This window comes from Aethalodelphis obliquidens, unplaced genomic scaffold (assembly GCF_003676395.1).
Source record: "Aethalodelphis obliquidens isolate GAN/ISIS:26980383/991018 unplaced genomic scaffold, ASM367639v1 scaffold103, whole genome shotgun sequence".
NCBI classification, from domain to species: domain Eukaryota; kingdom Metazoa; phylum Chordata; class Mammalia; order Artiodactyla; family Delphinidae; genus Aethalodelphis; species Aethalodelphis obliquidens.
Window position 1 is genome coordinate 1,358,250 of NW_020838047.1, and position 26,482 is coordinate 1,384,731.

Sequence of the window (26,482 nt, forward strand, 5' to 3'; positions counted from 1 at the left end):
TTTCAAAAGAAAAGAAATCCACACTAAGAGCTCCGGGGCCAATGAGGCCTTCCGCACCAGCATTCCAAGCCCGGATTTGCTTCTGGGGAGGTTCCTCCCTGCCAGGCCCTGCATTCTTTCCGAGGGCCTGGCATTCAGGCTGGCGAGACGATGGGGGGCTGGGAGTCGGGGCCATTTTCAGGGTTTGCTCTAATTTCCACGCCCTTGTTTATACTGCAGGGTCTGATGGGGAAGAAGGAAAATGCTTGCCAGATGTTTCCCCACATTTGTTTCGAAAGCAAAAAGGAACCCCGACACGCTCTTCATGACAACACTGCAAGCGAACGAGTATAACAGAGGGGAGACACCCATCCCGGAGGCCCGGCTGCACGCTGCTCCCAGTGTAGCGTCTTCACGATAAAGCTACTCTTAGGAGGAGTCCCCCCCAGGGATGGAAAATCTTCGCACAGCAGCAGGCAGCAGAGAGCCTGCAGCCTAAATGGTGACCAGGAGCGTCTGGACACATCCTCTCCCCTGCTGGCCGTGAGCCAGCCGCCACCCTGGATGCGCGCTCGCTGGAAGCCCTGCCCGGCTCTCTGTCCCCCAGACTGTGGTCCCCATCCCTCAAGGCGGCTCAGCTCTCCACACTGCAGGCTCAGGGAGCGACCGCGGAGGCCCACGGGAAACACCGCCACGTGCGCTGTGCCCGACAAGCCAATGTCAGCTGTCAACCTTCACGGCGGGGATGCCTAGTGAGGCCTGGGCCCCCCCCCAGCAATGCCTGTCCCGACACGTTTCCAGGGATGGGAGGTCTGGACCAGAGGGTGGGGAGTAACCATTGTTTGGCTGGTACCGAGCTTCGGGTCCCAGGCTGACGTTCGTTTCTCTGAACCCAGGTCCCTTCTTTGTCTCCACAATCGAAGACGAAGACGGGTTCTATAAGGTCAGGGCTGGTGTGTGTCTCACCCAACATCAGAACACCTCTCACCGCAGCTCCTCCCTCCTCCGACAGAAAGATGCTGCTTTTCCTCACTCTGCTGTCCTCCTTCGAACCTCTGACCTTTTCTAGCTCCACAGTACCCACCAGTAGAGCTCCCAGAGCGGATCCGGTGGGACCGTCACCTCCCTTCTCTATTTCTCTCGGGTTTTCATGCCGCCGTTTCACACCCCGACTCTGAGCTGGACAGAACCTTCTCCCCTTAGAGCCTTCTTCATCTTCTGGGTTTCCTGTTTCTCTTCAGTTCAGTAGACATTTTTTTCTTTATTTTTTGAAGTATAGTTGCTTTACAATGTTGTGTCAGTTTCTGCTGTACAGTTATACACATAACTGTGCCTCAGTTATACACATACATACATGCTTTTTCATACTCTTTTCCATTATGGTTTATCCCAGGATATTGAATACAGTTCCCTGTGCTCTACAGTAAGACCCTGTTGTTTATCCATCCTATATGTACTAGTTTGCAACTGCTAACCCCAAACTCCGGGTCCATCCCTCCCCCACCCCCTCCCCCTTGGCAACCACAAGTCTGTTCTCCACGTCTGTGAGTCTGTTTCTGTTTTGTAAATAAGTTCATTTGTATCATTTTTTCATTAGATTCCATATATGCGTGATTTCATATGATGTTTGTCTTTCTCTGACTTACTTCACTACGTATGATCATCTCCAGGTCCATCCGTGTTGTTGCAAATGGCATTAGTTCATTCTCTTTTTATTTACGGCTGAGTAATATTTCATTGTATACATGGACCACATCATCTTTATCCATTCATCTGTCGATGGGCATTTAGGGTTGCTTCCATGTCTTGGCTATTGTAAATAGAGCTGCAGTGAACACTGGGGTGGATGTATCTTTTAAAATTACAGCTTTCAGTCTTTTCCAGATATATGCCCAGGAGTGGGATTGCTGGATCATACGAGCTCTATTTTTGGTGTTTTGAGAAGACATAACATTTTTTGAATATCCATTAGTTAAAAAAGACTTCTCCATGTACTGATGACAGAAGAGAACCAAGGTATTTACCTTCCCCTCCAAGCAGAGGCAGCCACAATTCCATAAAACAGACAAGGCTGCAACTGCAGGGAAGGGATCCGCGTGGAGCCCGTGTGGGGCTGTGGGACCCGGGGAGGTGGGGCAGGCGACCCGAGAGGCACCTGCAGCACGTGCTGGGCGGCCACGTGACTTTCCATATTCGCGGAGTCCCAGATCTGGGTGTGTCTGTCTCTTTTCATTGCTCTTACTTTTGGGGGAGGGAGACAGAGCTGGTTCCTTACAAGGGTCCCTGCAATAAAGGTTGCTGCCCTTTCCCAATCTGCTCCAGCCCCCAGCTCTCTCCCCGTCTCTCACCACCTCTCTGTCCCGAGATGTCTGTGGTCTGACCTGTGGTCGCTCAGCCTTCCCGTCCTCCACCTCTGACTTGGGAGGGGAAGTGCTTCCATCCGCCTGAAATACTACCCAAGCCCAACGTGTGTTCAAGACTCCGCTCCTTCCAGGCTCCTCCCAGGCCCACAGCCCACGGCCATACTTTTGCTCTCCTGAACTTCCAACCCCCAAATCTCCTCCTCTGGTCAACGGGATCCGGACAAACGCCTTTTGTCCTCAGACCACCTTCCAGTGACCTTCCCCCACCACTGAGGTGGCATTTTCCCCATTCCATCACCAAATGCTGCACGAGCTGAGCCTCCAGCCTCACTGTCTTCATGTTCTCCTCTTCTCTTCCCTTCCCACCCTCCCCAGTCTTGCTTCGTCCCCTTGCACTGTGCTCACACCAGCCTGAGCAGGCCCTTAGTGGTCACTGGAGCACCGAACCCCAGAGCCCCTTTCTAACACTGCTCAGTCCCCAGCCCCCTGGGCCCAGCCCTGGCCTCCCCGGAGGCTGGTGGACCACACTGCTCTTCCGGGTCTCTCCCACTGCCCTGGCCACTCCTGCTTGGTTTTGTCCACTAACAGCCCTTGTTCCTGCGTCTGACCCTAACCTGTAGGCACTTCTCAAGTGTCTGTCTCCTCTCTTCTCGTCTACCGGCTACCCCTGGGGTATTTCTCACACCCCATGTGTGCAGGGGGCGACTAGAATGCATCTCTTCTCAGTTCCAGAAACTTCTTTCCAACCCCCTATTATGACACATCGACCAGCACCTGGAGCACAAGCCCCAAATGGAACTTATCCTTCCCTGGATTCCACTCCAAGCGCCCTGGTTCAGATTTCCATCACTTGCCCTTGGTACTATTATAGTTGCTTCCTAACTTTTCCCTCCAATACCCCCTCTATGTAGCTAGTTTCCTAAAACACAAATCTTATTCTAGAACTTCTGTTTCATGTAAGAGGGCTGGCTAGGTATCTCGATCCTTCACTGAAAACAACTAAAAAATGATGAATTATAAAAATCATTTTCTAACACACTGAAACACTGTCAAGCGTTAAGGATTTATAAAGGTGGGACCACAGAGCGGAGAGCAGAGCTCTGAAAGCTGCTTCACCCTGAGGGAACTTTCCAGAAGCTAGAGAATGAGCTTCAGTTTTCATGGCCTCATAAAAACGAGAGACAGAAGAAGAAACCCCATGCTGGCTTAAGGTGAGGAGATCATAGACCCTCCCCTGGAAAGCTGAGACCCCTCCCCGCCAAGGCCCCCAGTGTGGACCAGACATTAAAGCCGTCCACCCATGTGTGCTGCTGGGTCCTTGCAAAGGAAGTTACCTTGGTTTCAGGAGAGCAGGGGAGAAAATCAGTCCAGAGAAGGTGAAGCCACAACTGACCTTTTGTGCAGATTTACAACCCAGATTGCCATCATCAGGATGATTAAAAAAAAGGAAAACAAAATAACCCCCAGGCCTTGAATGCAGTTTAAAACAGCCCCAGAATGGTGATTTCTTTAGTCACCTGGCAGAGCAGACCCTCTCTGGAAGAAGCCACCTTCATCCCAGGCCTCCAGGAATTCTCAGGAACAAACTTCCAAGGAATACCAGTGGTTTACAGTAAAAAAAAAAAAAAAAAAAGTAAGCAAGTAAATAAAATCGCAAAGGACGCATGGAAACAAGGTATCATGAGCAAGAAGCAGCAGAAATAACAGAAGAAACAGACCTATAGACCCTTCCAATACTGGACGTATTAGATACAGGGTATATAAAAATAATATCATGTTTAAAGAAATGAGGCACATTTTTAAAAATTTTCTTGTTCAAAGCCCTTAGTTGCTCCCCAGGGCAAACTGTAAAGATAGGCTGAGGATTTTCATCTGGAAACTCATCTGGATGTGTCTCCTCTCATGCACCTACTCAACTTTCAAAGCCCGGCTCAAAATGACACCACCTCCATGAAGTCCACTCAGATCTGCCCAGAAGGAATTGATGTATTTTCTCCTACGTTCTCACGGATGTGCCGCAGTACAGTGTGCGCATGTCACATTACAGAATGCTCTGTTTTCCTCACTGGACTGTAAGCTCTTGAGAATCTAAAGCTTCTCTTCGAAAAAAAACCTCTGAACGTGTCACACACCTGGCCCGGTACTTTCTATACAATCGAAACCAACGAGCGTTTGCTGAATCTGGTTCAATCGAAAAATCACTCCCCAGGCTGAACGGTCTCTGTGGCCCTCAGATTCTGTCAGCGCAAAGTAACATTTGGTATTCAAGCTTTTTACTGGCCCCCAAATCTCACTACTGAAGCCTTCAGTCTCCTCACTGCCCCTTGTGAAGTCCTTGCTCACTTTTTTTTTTTTTTTTCTGGTACGCGGGCCTCTCACTGTTGTGGCCTCTCCCGTTGCGGAGCACAGGCTCCGGACGCACAGGCCCAGCGGCCATGGCTCACGGACCCAGCCGCTTCACGGCATGTGGGATCTTCCCGGACCGGGACACGGACCCGTGTCCCCTGCATCGGCAGGCGGACTCTCAACCACTGCACCACCAGGGAAGCCCCTTGCTCACTTTTTAACATCTGACTCTGGTTCATTTGTTTTCCCCTCTTTGAAGCTCCTTCCCTCCCTCTGCTCCTGGAAACATTATCTTTTCCTCATTTTGCTTCTGGATTTGCATAAGATTTTTACTCTGTTAGAAGCAGACGGCAATCAGTGACTAGCAGCCCGATTCTGCCTTTAAAAATGATAGGTGACTGGGTCTGTCTCTAAGGATACACAGCTAACGTGAGTGAGCATCTATGACGCTGTGCTGGTCGCTGGGCCAGATGCAAGAGCTGCAAATACAATCGAGGAGACCCAATTCCCTGACTCCCAAGATCTCACATTCCAACAGGGAATCAGAGCTAAACGAGGACCTGTAATTATAAGGCACGAACGGCCGTGACTTCCCAGGAGCTAAAGCAAGCGAGGCCACGGCGAGGACGTGTGACCGGGCGGCAGGGGGCGGCTTCCCGCGTCACAAGGCCCCTTTCGAGCTGCCCCGAGGATGAGTCAGGAGGAGTGTGTGGGTGGTTGGCGGCGAGCATCCCCGCTTGTGGGAAGACCGTGCCTAGAGGCATGAGGTTGTGCAAGAGCCCTGCACACTCAAGAGCAGGGAATGAGCTCTAGCAGGAGCCCAGGGGGATCTGGGCAAGTCTCGGCGCTGGGCTGAGGCTTGGGGCCCAGGACGCGAGATCAAAATTCCCTAAATAGTTCCACTTTTCCCGCTCTCAGCCTCGCTTCCTTCCAAACCGTTCCCGTGCTCAGGCCTCTGCTCCCGGAGCTTCGAGCTCTCCTGCATCTTCTCCCCGCTGGAGGGAAGGGCGCCAGGGCCTGACGCACCAGGGCTGCGTGCGGCCCCAGTGCTGACCCTGCACGCACAGCGCGGCGGGCTCAGCCCCGCCTCGAGCATTTGGTTGGGGCTTCCACTCAGGAACCTCTTCAGACAAAGGGAGAAGTCCTGGTGGCTTTCCTTCACAGAGAGAATACACACCTGCCTCTCTTTACCCTGCATACAGGACTCTTGCCACGAAAAGAGCCGTTCCTCTTAGGACACACACAAGTTTATGCTGTGGACCGTAAAATATAATATTTACCTGATAACAGCCTACGGCAAACTAAGCAATACGCTTCTTCAGTAAGAGGGCGGCTGCAGCCGCTGGAGACAGGCACTGTGACTGTTTAACCACGGCTGCCCCACAGCTTAAAGTGAGGACCCGGGTATGTGCCTCCGAGTCCACATCTGTCTTCACCATGAACCAGAAGTGCCCACACGACCAGAGCTATGGAATCTCACAGAAGGGTCTTCACTACCGCAGACGCTTTTAACCTTACTCTAAACTGAGACATAACGGTCTTCAGATTCTGAATACTGTTCTGAAAAACATGTATTTGTGGGCCCTCCGCTTGTGTCCGGACAGTACCAGACCGGAGGTAAACCAGCTAGTTTCTGGGTTACACCAACTTCTGGACAAATACAAGGGAAATGTCCCAGGTCCTTCACCTCTGGGCTGTGAAGTATGGCGCGTTACTTCTGACTTAATGTTATTTCCAATCTGCTTTAGAAGTGACATACTTCCTTCCTGTCTTTCATCAGAAAAATCAACTCTGCACGGATGACTTTTCTCCCCGGGGCTGTCTGCGGCACGGTCCTCAAGAGCCATACGTGTGTCACTGACACACATGGTCCCAGACACGGTGAGTCATCATTAAGAAGCCAAGCCCGTTCATGACGGTAACAGTTCGATACTCTAAATGGAAAAGATGGCAGCACTTCACCAGCAGAGACGTGCCCGGACAGCCGTCCCAGGAGCCCTTCAGCTCAGGAAGACAGCTCCGGACAGGGGCCCCAGCCCCCCGTGGCCGTCCATCCTGTGCCGAGGCCCCCCACGAGGCCAAGGTTAGCGGAGGGCTCCCCCCACAATGAGGCCAAGTGAGCGGAGGGCTCCCCCCACCATGAGGCCAAGGTCAGCAGAGGGCTTCCCCCCCTCTCCCTGAACAAGCCGGTCCTGAAGCTGATCTATGAACCTCTCCAATCACAACCGTGACAGGTTCATAAAGAAAAACTAAAAAATCTCTGGAACAATTTCCAGCCGGTGTAAAGAAGCTGGTATTTCCGGGGGAGCCAGAGAGCGGTGTCTTGGGTCGACGGATTCTTCCTGCAGAGCCTCACTGTTGAGTACTTTTTGTTGGTTTGTGTTGCTTGTTCTCTGAGAATCTAGAATTAGGACCAGGTAGTACTTACTACACAGGTGAGTGAGGCAGGAGTCTTCCCATGATTAGGGATTCCCAGTAGGACTCCCCACTTTTGTAGGCCATCAAACACGCCCTAAACGGTGAGCGGACAGAGGGAATAAAGGTTTTGTGCTGATGTTGCTGGCTGATGCCCACTCAGCCAGATTACTCAGCTTCTTTTGCAGTTAAAACACTTACAGATCGGCCAGAAAAAGGCAGCACCGGGCACCACCCAGATCCCACCTGTGCCGCACCTGCCCTCTCCTGGAAGGAGGGTCTTCATTTGCTCACGTGGACCCATTTCGCAGCTGGGGGGGTTCCTGGTGTCAGCAGAGGGCTTGCTGGGGAGCGGGGTGTCTCGCCGGGGTGGGAATTCTCCATGCAGCCGACTTCATCTGGGAGCTCTGGGGGTGGCTCTCTCCTTCTGTCTTGCAAGTAATTCTTAAACAATTTTTCTATCTGTATGTTTTTTAAAAAAACACTTACGGCTTAATAAAGACAAAGCAAATGTAACCAATGCCTGTAACCGATGCCCAGGTCAAGCCAGAGCAGGACAGGCCCTGCAGGCGTGACCCCTGGGCCCTCTTCAGCCTGACCCGTGTGACGTCCTTCATGCTCTGTTGTCCTCAGAGGTGGACTAACCTCCGGATGCCCCTCCCAACAGTCCACTTCGCCCCCTTTAGCTGTACTGAAGGGGAATCACCCTGTATGTGGTCTTTTTCTCTGGCTTCTTCTGTTTTGCATTATGTTTGTAAGATGCATCCAGGTCGTGCTGGGCTATGGTTCATTTATTTTATTGGAAGCGTGGAGCCTTATCCACTGGAACTACCAGGGAAATCCCTGGTTCATTTATCTTAATTGCCGAATAATACGCCACTGGATGACCCTACCCCAGTTTCCGGGTCTGCTCTACTGTTGACGGGCTTCTGAGATGTTTCCAGTTTGGGGCTGTTGTGAACAGGCCTCTTGTGTCCTGTACGTGCCCCTAAAAGTGGATTCTAGTCATAGGGTGTGTGTGACATCGGGCCTACCGAATGATGCAAAGGTCTTTACCACGTGGTTTTTACAATTTCTGCTCCCACCAGCAGAGTATGAAATAGCCTGTCACTTCAATCCTTGCCAGAACTTGGATTCGAGGGACTTTTTCGTTTTTTGCCAATCAGGTGGGAAGGGAAGGTATCTCTCTGTTGTTTTAATTCATATTTTCCTCATTACCAATGAGGCTGAGTAACTTTTCTAGTTTATTGGCGATTTGAATTCCTTCTTTGGTGAAGTGGCTGTTCAGGTCTTTCACCTTTTTTTTTTAGTTTCTTTCTTATTTGCCTCACTGCCGTCTTTGTACTGATTTGTGAGCTCTTTATTTCTTTGCAGGAATTGTTTATTTTGTAACTTGTGTATTCAGGTAGTGGTCCAGCGCTGTCTGTATGAGTTGAAAATATTCTCCACTCTGTGGCTTGTCTTTTTACTATCTTCACGGTGTCTTTTGATGATCAGGAGTTTTTTATTTGAATGGGCTTAAATGTATCAAACTTTTCCTTTTATGTCCTGCTTAATCCATCTGGAATTAATTTTTGTATATGGTGCAAGGAAGAAATTCGTTTAAAAACTGGAAGCACACAAGTTAACAAGTATTATTTATAAAAAGAGGAACCTTCGGAGGGAAGGTTTTATACTGTCCTCTTTTACTGCAGATGCACAGCCTACCTCCGAGAAGAGGCAAACAGAGTATCCTGTTCAGGGACAGCAGAGTGTGGATCTGTAATTCCCTTGGGAAGTAAGAATACATATGTCAGAGGCTCCATGTAGGGAAATGTTCCCAAGGGTGCATACGTGTGTGAATCACACTCATGCACAGGCTACACAAATGCTTGCAAATTCATGGACAGTTTTTGGAAGGATGCACAGGAAGCAGTTACAGTAGCTACCTGTGGGGAATGTATGTTTAAAATTTTGTGCCTTGGGGGGAAAATAGAATGTTTTAAGATTAAATTACTAGAGTCATTTAATAGGAAAATAGCATCAGATATACCAAAATTTATTTACATATGTTCTTTCAGGAATCCATCAAACAGACATGCAGGTTTTCAATGATTTCACATGTGCTTTTTCCATAGACCCAAAATGCTGGCTACTTAAGAAGCACAGGGAACTACACTGAATTACAGTGTGCTCCATCTTCCCTGAATTCCAAACACTATTGCCAAATCCATCCTCTGAATAAAAGATGGGGGAGCCCAAGAGATGAGCAATTTGCCTATAGGTTCAAGGTGAGTATGCAGCGTGATTTACACGTTTGTGTTAGACATTTTTTTGATGTTAAGAGGCTCTGGTTATCTTTCAATCAACTACCCTGGTGTAAGCAAGGAATAATGGTTCTTTTTCTTCCTTCTGATTTTTTGCTGAACAATTTAGTTGCACAAGGAACCAACTGTGATTTCCCTCACCCTTTAACAAATGGGCCAGTTTACTTCAAGTCTGAACAATGAACAGCATGGAGTTATTTAAGTACTATAGTCACAGCAAATACGTCAGAATATATACACTTTTAAAAACTTTAAAACATTTCAGCAGATATTTGCTATATGTGAGTGAGCAGGAAAAAAATCACTACACATAGTATGGTCCTACCCTTAAAATATGTATATTTATGCAGTTAAAAAGTTAACAGTGATCACCTCTACAGACATTAGGTTATAGGATATTTATAATTTCCTCTTTGTGCTTTTCAGTTTCTGCAAATCTAAGGGAGATATTGTAGTAGAAACAACACGGAAATTTTAACGTGTGCCTTAGTTCTAAGCTAAGAAGCTTTTGCTTCTAATATTCTTATAAGAAATGAATGAATCTTACTGTATTACTTACTTCAGAAAATGGCATTGCAAATTTTTAAGTTCGAAACCAACTCTCTAAAAGAGAAAACCTTCATTTTTAAGCTTTTATTCCTCTAAGTATAATTTAAATTTCTTCTAATGGCATCTTGATTCAGAGGAGTTTAGCAATTAGCCGCCTTACCTTTTACACGGGGGAGTGTTTAGGTAAATAAAGGTTCCCTGTCAGGGGAAGAACACATTTAGAAGTCTACTATCAAAATCTATTAATAATAGAGATTGTTCTGGAACATGGCCCACACATCACCTTGACCTCGGCTCTACTAGGGTTGTGACAAAGCAGGTGACCAGGCAGCCTCTTCATGAAGATATAGTGGACTTGTCTGCATACGAGTCTGAACTTGCACCCTTAACCAAAGTGTCTTTGGTTCTGATTTTATAACACTGAACTCAAGAAAAATAGCCAGATTGGGATCAGAAGGAAAGTTCCTTGTCTAACTCAACGTGTTGCAAAATTCCACGAGGGATTTACTGACTGTGGGATTAACATGTAGGGGCTGTGCTCTGTGGCTGGGGAGTGGGAAGCGTGTGGAATGCAGCTGTCAAACAACAGCAACGAGACACAAATCTGATGGCAGCTACATCTGGAATCTGGCTGTGTGTTCGACTGTGACCTTGGTCTGGTTGTGAGCTAACATGAGGAGTGGTTCACCTCACCATGGAAACCGGCCAGTCTGTATCTGCCACTCCTTCCTAGCTCTCTCTTCAGGGTAAAGCTGAGACAACAAGCTAGTTCTCACACCTCTGGTTTCTCTTCCTTAAGGCACCTGCTCTTTTCCAAGGCGAAAATGCCTAAAATTTCCTTGGTCACGAAGTTATCTCAAAGTAACGTAATTCGGGGTGATCTGATAAACTATATTAGGAATTACACAACTTCCTGCAAAGGCTGAAGATGAACGGACAGATGAGTAGCTCTGTTGTCCCGTTTGGTTGTCTGGTGGTCTAAAGGTAGAAAGTTTTTGGATGATCACAAATTTTGCTCCATAGTATTTGGTAAAGAAGGTTAGAATCAAAGTCAGGATCAGTGTGGTGTAGATACAGGGATTTCAAAACGAGCACACGTTCCTTCAAAAATATCTGAAAGTCATTTGATTCGTTCCTTTTTCTTCGCTAATCCAACTATGTCTTCTTCAAGCCAAGCAATTTTTCGGAGAGATGAAAATGCTAGAAATCTTCACAGATTTGACCAGATCAAAACCACAAGCAAGCTGACTGTGTACAATACGTACTGTACTGAGTTATGTTTTTGTAAGCAAAGTAAAGATAACCCCAACTTATCTTAGTGAGTTCCTTGGGAAGTAAAGTTTTCTCCTTGAAGTGATGCCCCGGCTTTTAGAGAACAGGCCAGGTGCCCACAATCATGTCCACTAGAAAATGCTCCTGCAGAACAAGTGGACTTTGCCCCTTGCGTTCTACGACAGGGAAAGTAAACCACGGTTTCTGCCACAAATTTACTGTCACCACCGAAAGGTGAGAGGAGGTTCCCTTGACTTGGTCACACTGCATTGTTATGAGAAATTCTGTGATCTCATCCCCAGCGATATGGCTGTTTTGAAACTTCTCTTCAAATGTCACATTGCTACTTTACAGCACAGGCAACTCTGGTCAATATTATATAACAACCTAAATGGGAAAAGAATCTGAAGATACACGTATACGTATAACTGAATCACTTTGCTGTACACCTGAAACTAACACAACACCGTTAATCAACTATACTCCCATATAAAATTAAAAGTTCAAAAAATAAAATAAAGCGAAGCGCAATAGAAAAGAAATAGGAGATAAGCCATTTGAAAACCCGTCCGCCACCAGTAATTTCCATCTCGCGGATGTAACCCCCACTCACTCCACAGATACTTATGAGCAGAGGCTACGGCTCAGACCCCGGGTGGATGGATTACCGTCTGGCCTCGCGTGTGTCTTGATTATCACGTGCTAACGCAGGGACATCAGTTAACTCCTTCCAAAGCCCTCACGGGACAAACAAAGCAGCCAACCTGACGGCAGCCACGAGCCGTCACCCGGCAACGCCCCCGCTGCTAGCCCGCGAGGAACCCTCGGCCACGCAGGGCTTGGGCCCTGTTCCTCACACGCCTGGGCCCACAACGCTCATTCCTGAGAATCACTTAGGGGAAGGCAGGGAACAGCCCAGTCAGTGTCTGGAGATGTCCTGCATCCCCTGCGGAGAGCAGGGGAACGGTGCCGTGCGCCCCTGGGATTCACCGCGCGCACGCTTGTTTCGCTGACTCCACGTCCACTCCCTTGTGAATTGTCGAGGAGGGAAGCCTCAGACGCTGCGCTGTAGCCTGGCCGCTTCCAGCTTTTTTGACTGTAAGCAGTAATAAATACTTTTTTTTTGGCACTCCGCGCGGCTTGTAGGATCTTAGTTCCCTGACCAGCGTACAATGGAAGCGTGGAGTCCTAACCACTGGACCGTTAGGGAAGTCCCAATAAACACATTTTTAATCTCAACATACACACACACACACCACGTGCACTTATTAATTTTAAAGCAAAAATTTCACGAAACGATACCCATTTTGAGACACGCATTCTCGATTTTCCTACGCTTTGATTTAAAAATTGCCACTTGAGAGCCTTTACGTTGATTTCCCAATAACTAGTGGTTCTAAAGAACACTCCTGCGGACTCTACTTCTCAACTGATGAGAACGCTCTGTAGGGGCCTTAGGAGCCCCTAAGAAACACTGACTTCTGCTACTGACGGGACGGACAGCCGAGTTTACTGAGCATTTACTATATGCTGAACGTGGGGTCACACGCCTTCACGTTTGTTACAGGTTGTTAATGGCAAATCCCTCAGCCTCAGTTTTGACTGAGGCCTCTCTGGCTCTGGACAATAAAATCAACGCCAGGGATGCCGCACACCTGCAGGAAAGTGCTGACCCGCCAGGCCAGAGACCAGAACAGGACACAGAAACCAGCTCTGTCTCCCTTGCCTGGATTACCCCTCCAGCTGAGGAAGGAGTAAGGCCTAAGGCCACTGAGGGGTGAGGGTGTGGATGAGGGGTGAGGGGTGAGGGGTGAGGGGTGAGGGTGTGGGGTGAGGGGTGAAGGGTGAGGGGTGAGGGGTGAGGGTGTGGATGAGGGGTGAGGGGTGAGGGTGAGGGGTGAGGGTGTGGGTGAGGGGTGACGGTTGAGGGGTGGGGGTGACAGTTGAGGGGTGACGGTGATGGGTGAGGGGTGAGGGCTGAGGGCGGAGGAGTGAGGGGTGAGAGGTGAGGGGTGAAGGTGTGGGTGTCCTCAGACTCCGCCCTGGGGAGGCGAGAGCTGGAGAAAGTGCCCTGGAATCCAGGCTGCCGACCACTGGCCTAGCCTGGCCTGGGAGGGAAGAGAGCCTGCCGGAGTCACTAGGAAAAGAACCCCACTCGTGAAGGAGGCCCCCTGAGAAGGCGACTGGGTGGAGGGGCCCAGAGGAGGGGGACCACCCCATCCAGAGGAAAGTGGGGAGGGGGGAGGAGAGCCCAAGGGAGCAGGCCACCCCCACCCCTACTCCCCCTGCAGGTGCCCAGGCAGGACGGCCTTGCTTGGGACAGGCTGTAAGAGACAGGATCCTCAGTACTCTGGAGAGTAACGAGAGAAAACCATCCGAAAGCTACTAGAAAGCTCGGGGGTCTTCTGGAATTTGGCCCAGCGCAGGGGGAAGAACAGAACAGCAGAGCAAGGCCTGCCGACAGGGGGCGGGGGATGGGGGATGGAGAAGGTTACTGCATCCTCGTGGGACTGAATGCATCTCGGTGTCAACCCTTTAACGACCCCGTGACACAAGTGCTTTGCTACTTGCTTTTTATGGACAGGGACCCTGATCTTCAGGGAACGGTTCACTAATCTCTCACGCAGGGGACTGGGGGTCAGGAGTGTGGCCTGGGCAGCCTCACAGCACACGCCCTGCCCTTCTGGCCGCACAGGATGGGGTGGGTGAGAGGGGGCAGCAAGGTGGAGTTAGATCACTGAGCCAGCATGTCGCGAAAGCACTGGTCTCCGTTCGGTATACTCATTTACCTGTAAATTATACGCCCATATTCCAGAACTAATATGTGCGTTTAAAACAGCGCCCCCAGGATCAATTTTAGAAGAATAAGATGAAATGCATTTTTTTTTTTTCTGCTGAGAACACACACTTGAACACAGACACATTTTGGAAGAGAAGCCCTCAACTGTGATAGCACTGTAAACCCTGTCCCCAGAGGCCAGGAATATAAGGGTTTACCGTCCTCTTCTGTTTGGGTTACGTTTGTGGGAAAGCTGATGACCGGGAGGTTTGAGTTGAAGGGCAAGGAAACTTCTTGGTGTAGAGATGACTTAGGCTGGCCTGGAGGAGACCCAAATTTTGGGCCAGTGACGGGAAGCAGAGGTTGCCACTCAGAAGAGAGACTCAGAAATGGGGGCAGGGGGCGGGGAAGCTGCTGAGTGCGGACAGCTTCCTTCCACTTGGCAATATTCCTAGGTCAGTTCCAACAGTTCTCCTCAACTCCTTGGGTACCATGTGCAATTACTCTTATTTTATTTGTGTATTTTTTTCAGCAACCCTGTTGGTGAAGAAATACTTATCCTACAACAGAAGTGTGGTGACTTTGGGGGTCAGGTCCTGCACAGAGGCCTTTGCTCTGTGAGGTGACATGAGGTGTGACAAGGAAGCTAAAAGCACCTCAACCCGCCAGCTTCACGGAGCCCCCTTCCTTGAAATTGTCAACAAAACTGTATCATGTGCATGTGTGCATTTTCAGGGGAAAGGATCCACAGCTGTCATCAAATTTCTGAAGATTCCTTAATCCCAGAAGATAAGCATCGCTGAACTCGGCACTCATTTGATTAGTTCCTCCTTTAAAACAGATTGCATCTTGGGAGGGTGAAGGTGCTAGGAAAAGACTTTATGTTATAAAAGCAACAACTATTTGGAGAAAAATGAAACAAAACAGCAGGGAGACGTATAAAGTATCCCGATCCTACTGTCCAGAGGCATCATTGTTGGCAGTTTGGTGTCTAGGAGCTTAGAACAATCTCCAGAGGAATTCTTTCAATCAGACAATCTACCCTTAGCTTAAAACCTACAAGGGTCCCAAAGGGGAAACTGGAGCCTGACGTACGGTGGTGCTGGGAGAATCAAAAGGGGTCATTTTGAGAAAGGACTGTCCTGGAGAGGCACCCCTGGGTAGGATGTCCCGTGGGGTCTTGCGGGGGGGGGGGGGGGGCCCCCGGGGGGGGGGGGGGGGGGGGGGGGGGGGGGGGGGGGGGGCGTCACAGCATGCTGGAGGAAGTGGAGGTTAGGTCGGCTGTAAAGACAGCTGCTCTGAGCCCTGGGGCTGGTGGGCGCCAGAGCTTGGGGTCGTTCCTGTAGCTTCGATGCCAGTAGTTGATGGAAATGACAGGTCTGGTGGTCGCAAGAACATGAAATAAAGATGCAAGGTCTACATGATGATGATGAGAAGACGTTACTGAGGGGAGTTAGGAAAAGGAGTGGCGGGACAGTCATCTCTGTGATGGGAAGATTCAGTGACCTAAAGCTGTCCATTCTCCACAAGATCAATGTTTAATTTGAAATCAGTATCTCAAAATCGCAATGGAATTCTTTTCTGAAATTGACACATGTATGCGAAAGTTTATCTGAGAACAAACAGTAGAGAAGAAGGAATGCATGTGTGTTGTTACATCTGTACTCACGGATTCAAACAGATTTTAAAGGTACAATAATCGAAACGGTGTGATACTGGCTCAAGTGTGGACAGAGAGGTCCAAGGAAGAGAAGAGAAACTCAGAAACATCCCCAAGCACGCATCCTTCACGGAATGATAAATGTGCCATTTCAAATCAATAAGTATGGATTATTCAATAAACTGCAGGAAAACACAAATGCCACTCCATACCTCACACTACATTACAACACAAATTCCAGACGGTCTAAACTCTTAAACTAATTCTTAAACCCTTAAATTAAAAAATTAAACTACAGGGCTTCCCTGGTGGCGCAGTGGTTGAGGGTCCGCCTGCCGATGCCGGGGACACGGGTTCGTGCCCAGGTCCAGGAAGATCCCACATGCCTCGGAGCGGCTGGGCCCGTGAGCCATGGCCACCGAGCCTGCACGTCCGGAGCCTGTGCTCCGCAACGGGAGAAACCATGGCAGTGAGAGGCCCACGTACAGAAAAGAAAAAAAAAAAATTAAACTACAAAAATTTCAGTTTAGAGCTGTAATAGGATTTTGAGGTTCCCACATTCCTGGTCCTCACAAAACTGGAAAGAGCCAGGCCCACGGTTATTTTACAAAATTCCATTTTTGCCCTTAGCCAGGAGCACCCCCCATCAATAATAAGATATTTATGTATCAGTTAAATTCATCACTGAAATATCATTTAAATTCACTTATTTCAAAAATCGTGCTTCCTCAAGGACAGACAGGAGAAGGTAGCACATTAATTTTACATAACAATTTAAAATGGTACAAGTTTTAAAACCCTCAAAAGGAGAATTAAAGGGCTTCCCTGGTGGCGCAGTGGTTGAGAGTCCGCCTGACGATGCAGGGGACGCAGGGTCGTGCCCTGGTCCAGGAAGATCCCACGTGCCGCAGAGCTGCTGGGCCCGTGAGCCGTGGCCGCTGAGCCTGCGCGTCCGGAGCCTGTGCTCCGCAACGGGAGAGGCCACAACAGTGAGAGACCCGCGTACCACAAAAAAAAAAAAAAAAAAAAAAAAGTAGAATTATAACCACCAGCTCTCAGTGCCAGTTGCCTCCAGATCTGCCTGCCTCACCACACCTGCATAATAACACCACTTGAATTTCAAAAAAACAAAAGCACATGGGGCTGCCCTGGTGGCGCAATGGTTAAGAGTCCGCCTGCCAATGCAGGAGACACACGTTCAAGCCCTGGTCCGGGAAGATCCCATATGCCGCGGAGCAACTAAGCCCGTGCGCCACAACTCCTGAGCCCAGGCTCTAGAGCCCGCGCGCCTAGAGCCTGTGCTCCACAACAAGAAAAGCCACTGCAATGAGAAGCCCGTGTACCGCGACGAAAAGAAGCCCCTGCTCGCCACAGCTAGAGAAAGCCTGCGCACAGCAATGAAGACCCAATGCCACCAAAAATAAATAAATTTAAAAAAAAGAAAAAGCACCTGGGTCTTCACTTTATAATTATTTACTGAACTGAACATTACTCAGATGAAAGGTGGAAGAAGGTCATTTCACCTCCTGTCTGCTGTTGGAAGTCACTGAGATTTGGAGAGATTGTTTGCTACTCAGCAAAACCCAGTGAAAGCCAGCTCCTACGAAGGAGGTCAGATTCATCACAGTTCAACAGTTTAACACAACTGAGCATGGTTTCAGCAAACTTTTCTGGTTTTGTTTTTGCAAACCTCAAACCTCATTTACAACCTTTTCAAGTCAACATTTAACCGAATGCACCTACACACACGAGTGTGTAAATGGGCTGATGTGGCCCTTTGGAGCACATGCTAACGTATACTGAAATTATCAAAAGCTTATTGCTTAGCTTACAGCAATAAGAAAAAGGTAGTTAACTACCAAGAAGCATCTGAATTTTTCATAAATGAAAAGAACCATTGTGAAAAAAGCCTCCTTGCTCACAAGCATTCTCAGCAATTCTGTTCAGGCCCCACCGTCCAGGAGACCTTTTTGCGATGGGGTCACTGCTCTATCCACAATGTCCACCGTGGTGGCCACAGGTGACTACTGAGCCCTTGAAATGTGGCTGGAGTGCCAGAGGAACTGAATTTCTAATTTAATTTAAGTTTAAATAGCCACACACGGTGAGTGCTTCTATACTGAATAGCATAAGTTTAGACAGTGTCACCAATTTTGAAACATCACCCTTCTGGTCTTGAAAAAACACTACATTTTAAGAAGCCCTCTCTGGCACTTCTGGAGAAACTGCAAATATTATCAATCACGATTGTAGGTGGTCTCTCTTGACCTCTCCCATTCTAGACGAACATACAGAGGATGACCTGAAACAGAAAATGAGCAACGAAAACCATTCTAGCAATTTAATCTTGGGATTCCTACTGCACAGTATAATATCTGGCTCATAGTGGTGTTTTGTTTTTTTTTTTTTTTTTGCGGTACGTGGGCCTCTCACTGCTGTGGCCTCTCCCATTGTGGAGCACAGGCTCTGGACGCGCAGGCTCAGTGGTCATGGCTCACGGGCCCAGCCGCTCCGCGGCACGTGGGATCCTCCCGGACCGGGGCATGAACCCGTGTCCCCTGCATTGGCAGGCGGACTCTCAACCACTGTGCCACCAGGGAAGCCCTCATAGTGGGTTCTTAATAAATATTTGTGAAAAAAGGAACAAATCAGTTCATGAATGAATTGGCAGGCAACTTATTTCACTCCCTGACTGGGGGGAAAAATCTTACAGCAGAGGATAAACATTTCTTTGAAATTTAGAGCCCTTATCTCTCATCATTTGACAAAAGGGTTTAATCAGACACACGTGTTAGAGTTAGATGGGTGGAAAGAAAGTCAGCTAGATTGACAGAGCGACAGGTAATTCGTTTGATATGTGGACACTGGGAAAAGATGTTCCAGTGAAAACACACAACCAGCTCAAACTGGCCCCATCCTGTTTCTAACAAGATACTGAGTCGTTTTCCAGAGACAATGGAACAAAACCGCAAGTCAGACAGAGGAGAAGATTCTGACATCAAACAGCACCCGGAACCAAAGGTCCAGGGTAGGACTGGAATCTGCACCAGGAGCCCTTTCAGAAGCGAAGGGTCCTGTCCAGGAAGATGGTGCTGAAGGCCCTTGACCACGTCTCCCCGTAAATGGCCAAGATCCAAAGCCCTGCGAGGAAACCAGCTGGTGTTCCCACGCCAACCCTCCTCCCTAAGTCGTGAAAGGCCTGACCAAACCCCAGATGGGGACAGGAACTCTCGCTTCCTGACTCCCTGCTGGTTGGGCCCCCCGTCGAGCGTTTTATTTGGTCAAAGCTGGTGCCCTGGAAGTGGCTCCTGTTCATCTCCTGGGGGCCCTCCATCCGTCTCGCTTTGGGACCCTCTAAAAGGCTGCAGCCGAGACTCTCCTTGTCCTGACACCTACGTTGTTTTTTCCTGCTTCAGGAGAAGACAGTGCATTTCATGGAACGATTTTAAAAGTATACACGTTAGTTTTTAAAACCCTCAAAATGAAAATGAAAACCGCCTGCAATATCACTGCCTGACGGAATCGTGGTCGGGGTTTTGTGGTCTATTCTATCCAGCCACAGCCTTCTTTCTATTTTGCTGACTATACAGACGTGTGCGTGTAATATTCTAAAATACCCTAAATTAAAATTGGACTGTACTTAATAGTACATTCGATCTGTTTTTCAGATGTTCCAATACTGGTGTGCACATTTCTAGACCAGTCAGTATGCCCACACCATGCTATTTCAATCGTTTTTATTGGCCCCACCGTATCCCAAAGAGTAATCTAATCTCATTACTAAATACTAATACTAATCCCAAACACTAATGTGGCTCACCCCGCTGGCTCTCCTAGTCTATGCCAGTTTGCCTGTGGCTTTCTGATGCAACTTTATCTATTCACACTAGTTTTAAAACGCTCCAGAAATCTCTACGATTTATTAGAACTGACTCTACCCCCTCCCCCTTTATTTCAGAACCCACAGGGCAAACACTTGATCTCAGTGTGGTCACCATCGTTCTTCGAGATGGTGGGACCTCAGCTTTGAGAATGAGATTGGGAGTGAGATTGCTCATTGCAGGGCAGGATGCAGGACCTGGGGCACAGCTGCAGATCTCCCGGCCTGCAGGTGGGTTTGGGAATTAGCAGGGAGACAGTTTCATCGCTGAAGCAAATATGGAAACTTCTGGAAGACTCCTGCAGAATTTCCAAGTAGTTACTGCTCCGCAGGGTATGGGGGACCTCCGCACGAAAGAATAGATGTCCAAACTCCCCACTATCGTTCAGGAACCACCGTTGTGTCTAACTCTGATCATCGGTATAAGAAATGAGCTCCCACTGGATTAATTCGGTAATCCAGCCACATCTGCAGAGGAGCCAGGGGTCCAAGGACGCAGAGTTTGTTCCAGCCGAGGCACCAGCTTGGCGCTCAAGGCAGAGAGGACCGTGAGTCACCCCATCTTCTGGTCAAACAGCCAGTTCCTCATCCTGCGCGTTCCCACGCCGGCACTGAAAGCACACAGTACCCCCCGACCCCGGTTAAAACGGAGCCCCCCGCCAGCTAGCCAACTGATTCACGAGGCTGCTAACTAATTCCAGGCTAACAGCTTAAATTAAAAGTTAAAGAAACACAGCCAGTCCCCATTATGCTTCACTTGTAACCACCTTTCTTAAAAAACAAAACAAAACTGAGAGGGAGAAAAGAGCTGGGCCTTCGTCAGAAGGAACAGGCTGCCACTTCATCCTGGGCTGGCCCGTGCCTCCAGCCAGCAGCAGCCCTCAGCCGCCCCCCGCCACATCCTGGAAAGTGCTCCTCTGAGGCGGGAAGGTGCCCGCACGGCGCTGTGACCAGACGGACCGTGTGGCAGCAACGCTCGTGGCTCTGCAGGTCTGCTCTGGACCGCAGCGTCTGACCGCACGGCCCTCTGTGCCCTGACAACTCCACAGCCCTCCTGCATTTACAGGGAAGGGGGAGGGCACCCCTGGTCCTGTCTCCCCTCCAAATTCACACCGATCAGTGGACGTGTGAGTGAGTCGAGACCCAGCGCCCTGGCGTCCTCCTGCCTAGTTCCCTGCCTCGGCACTCAGTGTCACCTCTGTGCTGGTGGGTCCCGAGTCTCTGTCTCCAGCCCCCTCCTCATGCAGCCGTGGCCTCCGCACTCCTCCATGGGTGCTTCCAACAACAGCTGCTACATCCTTGCTTACTTCATCCCATGAGACAGCTCTCCTGCTGGCTTTCTTCCACGTCAGGGCCCCGGATGCTGGAACCTGCGAGCTGCCTTTTACTCTCCTCCCTTACTCATCACCCCCTTAGGGCCAGGGACCATCACAAAGGCCCAGGGCGGGAGTTCCCCAGTGTCCTAAAACCAGTGGACACAGCAGGTTCTTGGCTCTGTAACTACGTGGCCAAAGTGCTTTTGGAAAATTACTCTGCCCTCCATCGATCTCTACCTTCACGGTAATTTATTAAGTAATCGTTTCCTCTACCGCCAGCATTTAGTTATCTGACAAATACTTGGACACTTCCCAGGTGCCAGGAACAGCTGCAGGTGTTTCAGCAACATTACCCTTTTCTGTCCTCACGACAGCCCTGTAAGGAGCCCACGGTCACTGTCCCATCAAGGGATGAAGGGCTCCGAGGTGCAGACAGCACGACCCTTTCTCGGGCTGCCTGCTCACCCAGCCTCACTTCTAACACCCGCCATTTTCTCTGGACGTGTCACCTGTTCACGCACCCCCTTGTCCCACTCGCTGCCCCCAGGCTCACTCAGGGCTCCCCCCTCCCCTCACGCTCTGCAGGATGCTTGTTATTTGACTGGCGCGTTGCCCCAACTAGACTGTGAGCTCCTAGACGTCAGAGGTCACTAAGATGCTCGTTTATCTTTCTCGAGTGGTGAGTAAAAATATAGCTGGTACTCAGGAACTACTATTTAATGAAAGCAGAACGATACCTATCTATTGCGATTAGCCAAGAAAAAAGAAGAAAGTTACCTAGAGGTGCCTTTTGCTTTTCTATAGCTATGCTGAGTACGTATTCTTCTCTCTTCACTGGGAACAGCATACCACATATATCTGCGGGCAGAAATCCTGTTTTCTGGTTCCTCAGACGAGGGGTCGGGGTCCACATCCTCCCTGCCGCTGGCTTTCGTAGAGGAAGCTTCACTGGCACGCCACGCCCGCTTATTTATGTCACGCCTGGGGCTGCACCCTCACTCCAGTGGAAAGCTGACGGTTTGTCACAGAGCCCACGTGACGTGCAAACGCCAAAGGGTTTACCGTCTGTCCCTTTACGAGCAAAGTTGCTGACCCTTGTTACAGACAAAACAAGCATTTGAATAGGAGACACTACCGCTCACTGTTTTCATTCTTAACTTGAATTTCCTTTTCTCTATGAATTTTCTTGACACTTTTTGTGTACTTTAAAAATTAACCATCTACCTATGCTTTGGGATCAGAACCCAAGAACACATAATTTACTCTGCACCCCAACACAGGTGCAAGGGTACCCGGGAAGAGTGGACAAACGTGGCGAGCACTGAAAACTTTTTCCTTTTCGGAAAGCTCCTTCTGCATCCCAGTCTCCCGCTGTGATCCACATCTCTGAACGGTTCACAGAGGCGTACAAAACCGTAAGTCCCAGCGACTGGTGGCGCTCTGGCCGAGTGTGCTTGCTGTCACCTAGATCTTCCGGGTCGAGGGAGGTGAGAAGAGGCTTGGTGATGAAAGCAGGTCACCCCCAAGCACTATTCCTGGTTCCAAGGGTGCAGACAGCGTTTAGCTCCAGTGGCTGCTCTAAGGCAATGACAGGACAGAGGGCCTTCTCATCACTCACCATCCATCACGCAAAGCCGTCAGGTGATGAATTAAAATCACACACTTTCAGCGTGAAGGTGGGGTGACGTCCAGGTGATGAGTTAAGATCACACACTTTCAGCGTAGAGGTGGGGTGACGTCCCGGTGATGACTTAAGATCACACACTTGCAGCGTGGAGGTGGGGTGACGTCCAGGTGATGAGTTAAGATCACACACTTTCAGTGTGAAGGTGGGGTGACGTCCAGGTGATGACTTAAGATCACACACTTGCAGTGTGGAGGTGGGGTGACGTCCAGCTTTCACTTGAACTTGTCTGGGTCCAGCCTCATTCTTGGCTTCTGGGAACCACAACTGTCTGTCCTGGCCCTCACTTCTGATTCCGCTGCCCGGAACCTGCTTGACTCCTGGTCCTCCCAGGACCTGACCCCAACAGCCCTCGGGAGCTCTGACTCTGATACCGGGGGAGGGTCTCCGCCATCTGCCGACAGCCAGCGCGGCTCCCTCTGAGCTCCAGCAGCACATGCCCCAGGCTCCCTGTCATCGTGGCCCCGGGCCCACTGTGCTGGGCACCTGCGCCCCTGGCTCTGGGGTCCTCCTGCCCGGGGCGGCAGCCACAACGAGACCTGCACGCGTCTCTGCTGGAGCCCGAGTGTCTCTCCACCCGCCCCGTCTCTGCCCCACTGCATCAATCTGCTCCCAGGAGATTGGACACAACTACGGGGTGGAGGAGAGTTCAAACCCTCACTCACCTTCTCGAATCTCGCACTGCTCCCTCCTCCATGGGGAACCACCGCCCAGAACCGTCTAATTTTTATTCCACGCTGGTGTTAGGAAAGGCCCGGGGACCAGTGGCCTCACCTCTTGGAACCCACATCCAACAACTCGGTCGTCACGAACGCTAAAAACAAGCCAGCAGAGTATCGGTGGCTCTATCTTCTGGGTAAGTTTCATTATGGTGACACTGAAATTTCTGAATGTTTTCAAACGCACACTCTTGTCAATGGCTCTTTTTGAAGCAACATATATGCACGTATGCGTAGCCGTGTGCACACGGGGGCGTGTGCGCGTCACAGGTGTCATCTTTGGCACTGGCTTGTGGATATCCTCACGGCTGACCACCTGGGGTGTCCATGGCCAGTGCTCTCACAGCAACTCATTACAGAAGTGAGAAGGACCACACGTGTGAGCAGAAATCCCAGAACAACAAAGCCGCTGATAGTATTACAGTAAGATGTCTCAACAAGAAATAAGAAGATATTTACCTCGTCGCTAGTATTCCATAAGGTAAGGGAAGAGTGGGAAAGCTGGGTTAAGATCTTCAGAGGGGAAGCCAGCGCCAGCCAGGACCGCGGCTCCCAGTCAGCGCCCACCCGCGGTGCCTGGGGACACGGTCGGCAGGAGAAGGTCGTGCTCCGCGCAGGACAGGGAGAGGACACCTCGACCGGCAGACGCGCAAAACCACGCTCAGAATTCACAGGACATCAGAAGTGAGGAAAAGGGGACAGGGCAGAATTCAGGCCAAATTAAAGAAGAAACTGGAAGGGAAAGTGATAAAGGTCGGAAAAGAGGAAATGAAATTACTGAGTCAAGTCATGACACTGACAATATTACAGGAGGTATTTGGAGTCTGGTACTGGACTAAGGATGTTCCCCTAATTGGAGGCTCTGATAAGTGGGTAGGAAATAGAATATATGACAGAGTGGCAGGAGTTTCGCCATGTGGTGCGTTAAACTCCAAAGGAATCACAGACTCTCATAACACGTGTTCATGGTTATCCCAGAATCCGTAAGGTTATGAAAGGGGTGTGTGGGTATCAGACACTGAAATTGAGTGTGTACTTCTAAACTGTAAAACTAGGCAATATTCCACCATTGAGATGAAAGAATGTTTTCTTCCCAACATTCTTTATATTGGAGAGTTTCAAATGAACAGTTCCTCAAGAAGAAGAGTGATTACAGGTTTGTAATGCAGTATACAAAAACTGAAAAGCAAGATGGCAATAGGGTCCTTTTATTTCCATATAGAAAGAAGAGCAACAATGCTCTTTTAACCCAAAGGGTAGTTCGGGGTAAGGGCTACACTGCAGTAAATATACAACTCCTTATGGATCAACTAAAATGGGACCATCAGCAGCGGGTAATTTAGGAAGAGGAGATACGGTCTGACGTCGCGCTTAACTCATTTAGATCAATGAAACCCTTGTAGGACCCCCATTTTTCTTGCTGAATCATATCATGATCTCATAAGTGTTGATAACATTAAAAATTCAGTATCAGTATATTCTTAGCAAGTGTTAAGAGCCAGTGTGCCTGGGTCCAGTGCCGGCTCCTGGCTTTAACAACTCAGACAAGTTGTTCAGTCTCTCTGGGTGCAGTTTTCTCATCTGTAAAATGAAAATAATAGTGGCATCTTCCTTCCAGTGAGAAAGGAACAAATGAGCTGATATTTCTGAGGTATTTAGGACGGTGTCAGCACTACGTAAATGTTTATGGTGTAAACATCGATTGAGTATCTACTGCCCTGAAAGGATTCAACAACAGCTCAATCACATTTAGGACCAAGTGTGCAAATATAAAAGCTTAAGCCTCTGGACTGATCCTTTAAATTTATACTCGGGTCCCATAATGGGCCAAGCACACTGGATGCAGTGATTACACGAGGCGCTTCATCTATCTACCCTGAACATAGCATACTGACAACTGGATCGCTTCTGTAGAGATTAGGACGTCCTTTCGGAGATGGCTGGGTGATGATTACATCTGCTAAAAGCTGTCCAGCCTCCCATGGTCTCCCAGGGCTCAGACTCTGTGAGTTACAAACAAGAGATCTCACTTTTCTGGAGAAAAAACACAGAAGAGATCAGAGGAAGGACGAGGGCACCCCAAGTTCATCCACGAGGGAGAAAAGAGGACACGGAAGGATGGTCTGAGGTTGGGTGAGCCTGGGACCCCCTCTGGGTTCTTCGAGCTGACTGGAAATAGGCTGAGATTACTCTAAGCCTTCAGCAGAGGTATTTCCTTTCGCCCGAGCCAGCTGACTCCCTGAGTTTAGTGCAGGATGGAGATTCCAGGAGCGGGCGGGGCCCCCAGAAGTAAGTGCTAGTTAGACCTTGTCGAGTGAGAAGGTGGTGAGCACCCCGGGCGTGCAGAGGGCAAAGTGAGCACCACTGAGACCTGTTCTCCCAGGAAGAAATCACTGCCACACTGGGGCGGGGGGACCTGGGGAGAGAAAGGAAAGTCTGTTCTTGGCTTAACAACTGAACCGTCTAGTCTTGGTTTTCTCATCCGCGAGCTGGGTGGGTCTCCAGGGGCTGACGGTCTCCAAGTCCCTGCCACCACGGGTATTATCGGGGTCGAACACACAAAGCCCTGGAAACCACTGGGTTTCTCTCCTTCCTGACCCCTCCAACTTCTGCTGTCACGAAGGTGTCCTGTCCTTACTCACCCCTTCAGACTGAAAATCTACCAGCCTGGAGGCCACGTCTGCTAGTCTGAGTCTGAGGGATGTGAAATACACTGCTTTTCGTTGATGTGCTAATGAAGATGGCCAGAGGGCAGCCCTCTAACTCAAGGTGGCATTTGTACATTTTCCTAAACCCTGTCTCCCCTGACACGTTTATCTTGGAGCAGAGACGCTGTCTCGGTCCCAGGCAGCAGGAGAGCTTACATCAAGGCTGGCCTACGGAGCAATAAAAGGGACAGAACAGTGTTCCCCAAACACATGGTGGCTGTGCCTTCAGCTGCTCCTCTGTATCTATCCTCCCCAGGCTGCCCTGAGTCTTACTGAGCCGTCTTAGTCTTATATTAACACTACTCGGAAGGCTGAAAGGCTCCGTGGCCTGTCTCCTCTCTCTCCCACTATTTTCCTGATAAACCTCCATCAGGACCAATCTCTATGTGAGATGACAGACACTGTGTGTGTGTGTGTGTGTGTGTGTGTGTGTGTGTGTGTGTGTGTGTGTGTGTGTGTGTGTGTGTGTGTGTGTGTGTGTGTGTGTGTGTGTGTGTGTGTGTGTG

At 49.4% G+C, this 26,482-nt stretch overlaps 1 protein-coding gene and 1 long non-coding RNA gene across 5 annotated transcripts in view; one reads left to right on the forward strand and one right to left on the reverse strand.

Moving 5' to 3' along the window:
* The window catches only part of PALLD (palladin, cytoskeletal associated protein), a 385,196-nt gene that overhangs the window by 101,180 nt on the left and 257,534 nt on the right, over positions 1-26,482 (reverse strand). The window lies entirely within an intron of this gene.
* On the forward strand, positions 6,168-9,351 carry LOC113614748 (uncharacterized). The gene is made up of 2 exons (XR_003430711.1): positions 6,168-6,771; positions 9,221-9,351. It is a non-coding gene; the product is annotated as an uncharacterized LOC113614748 (long non-coding RNA).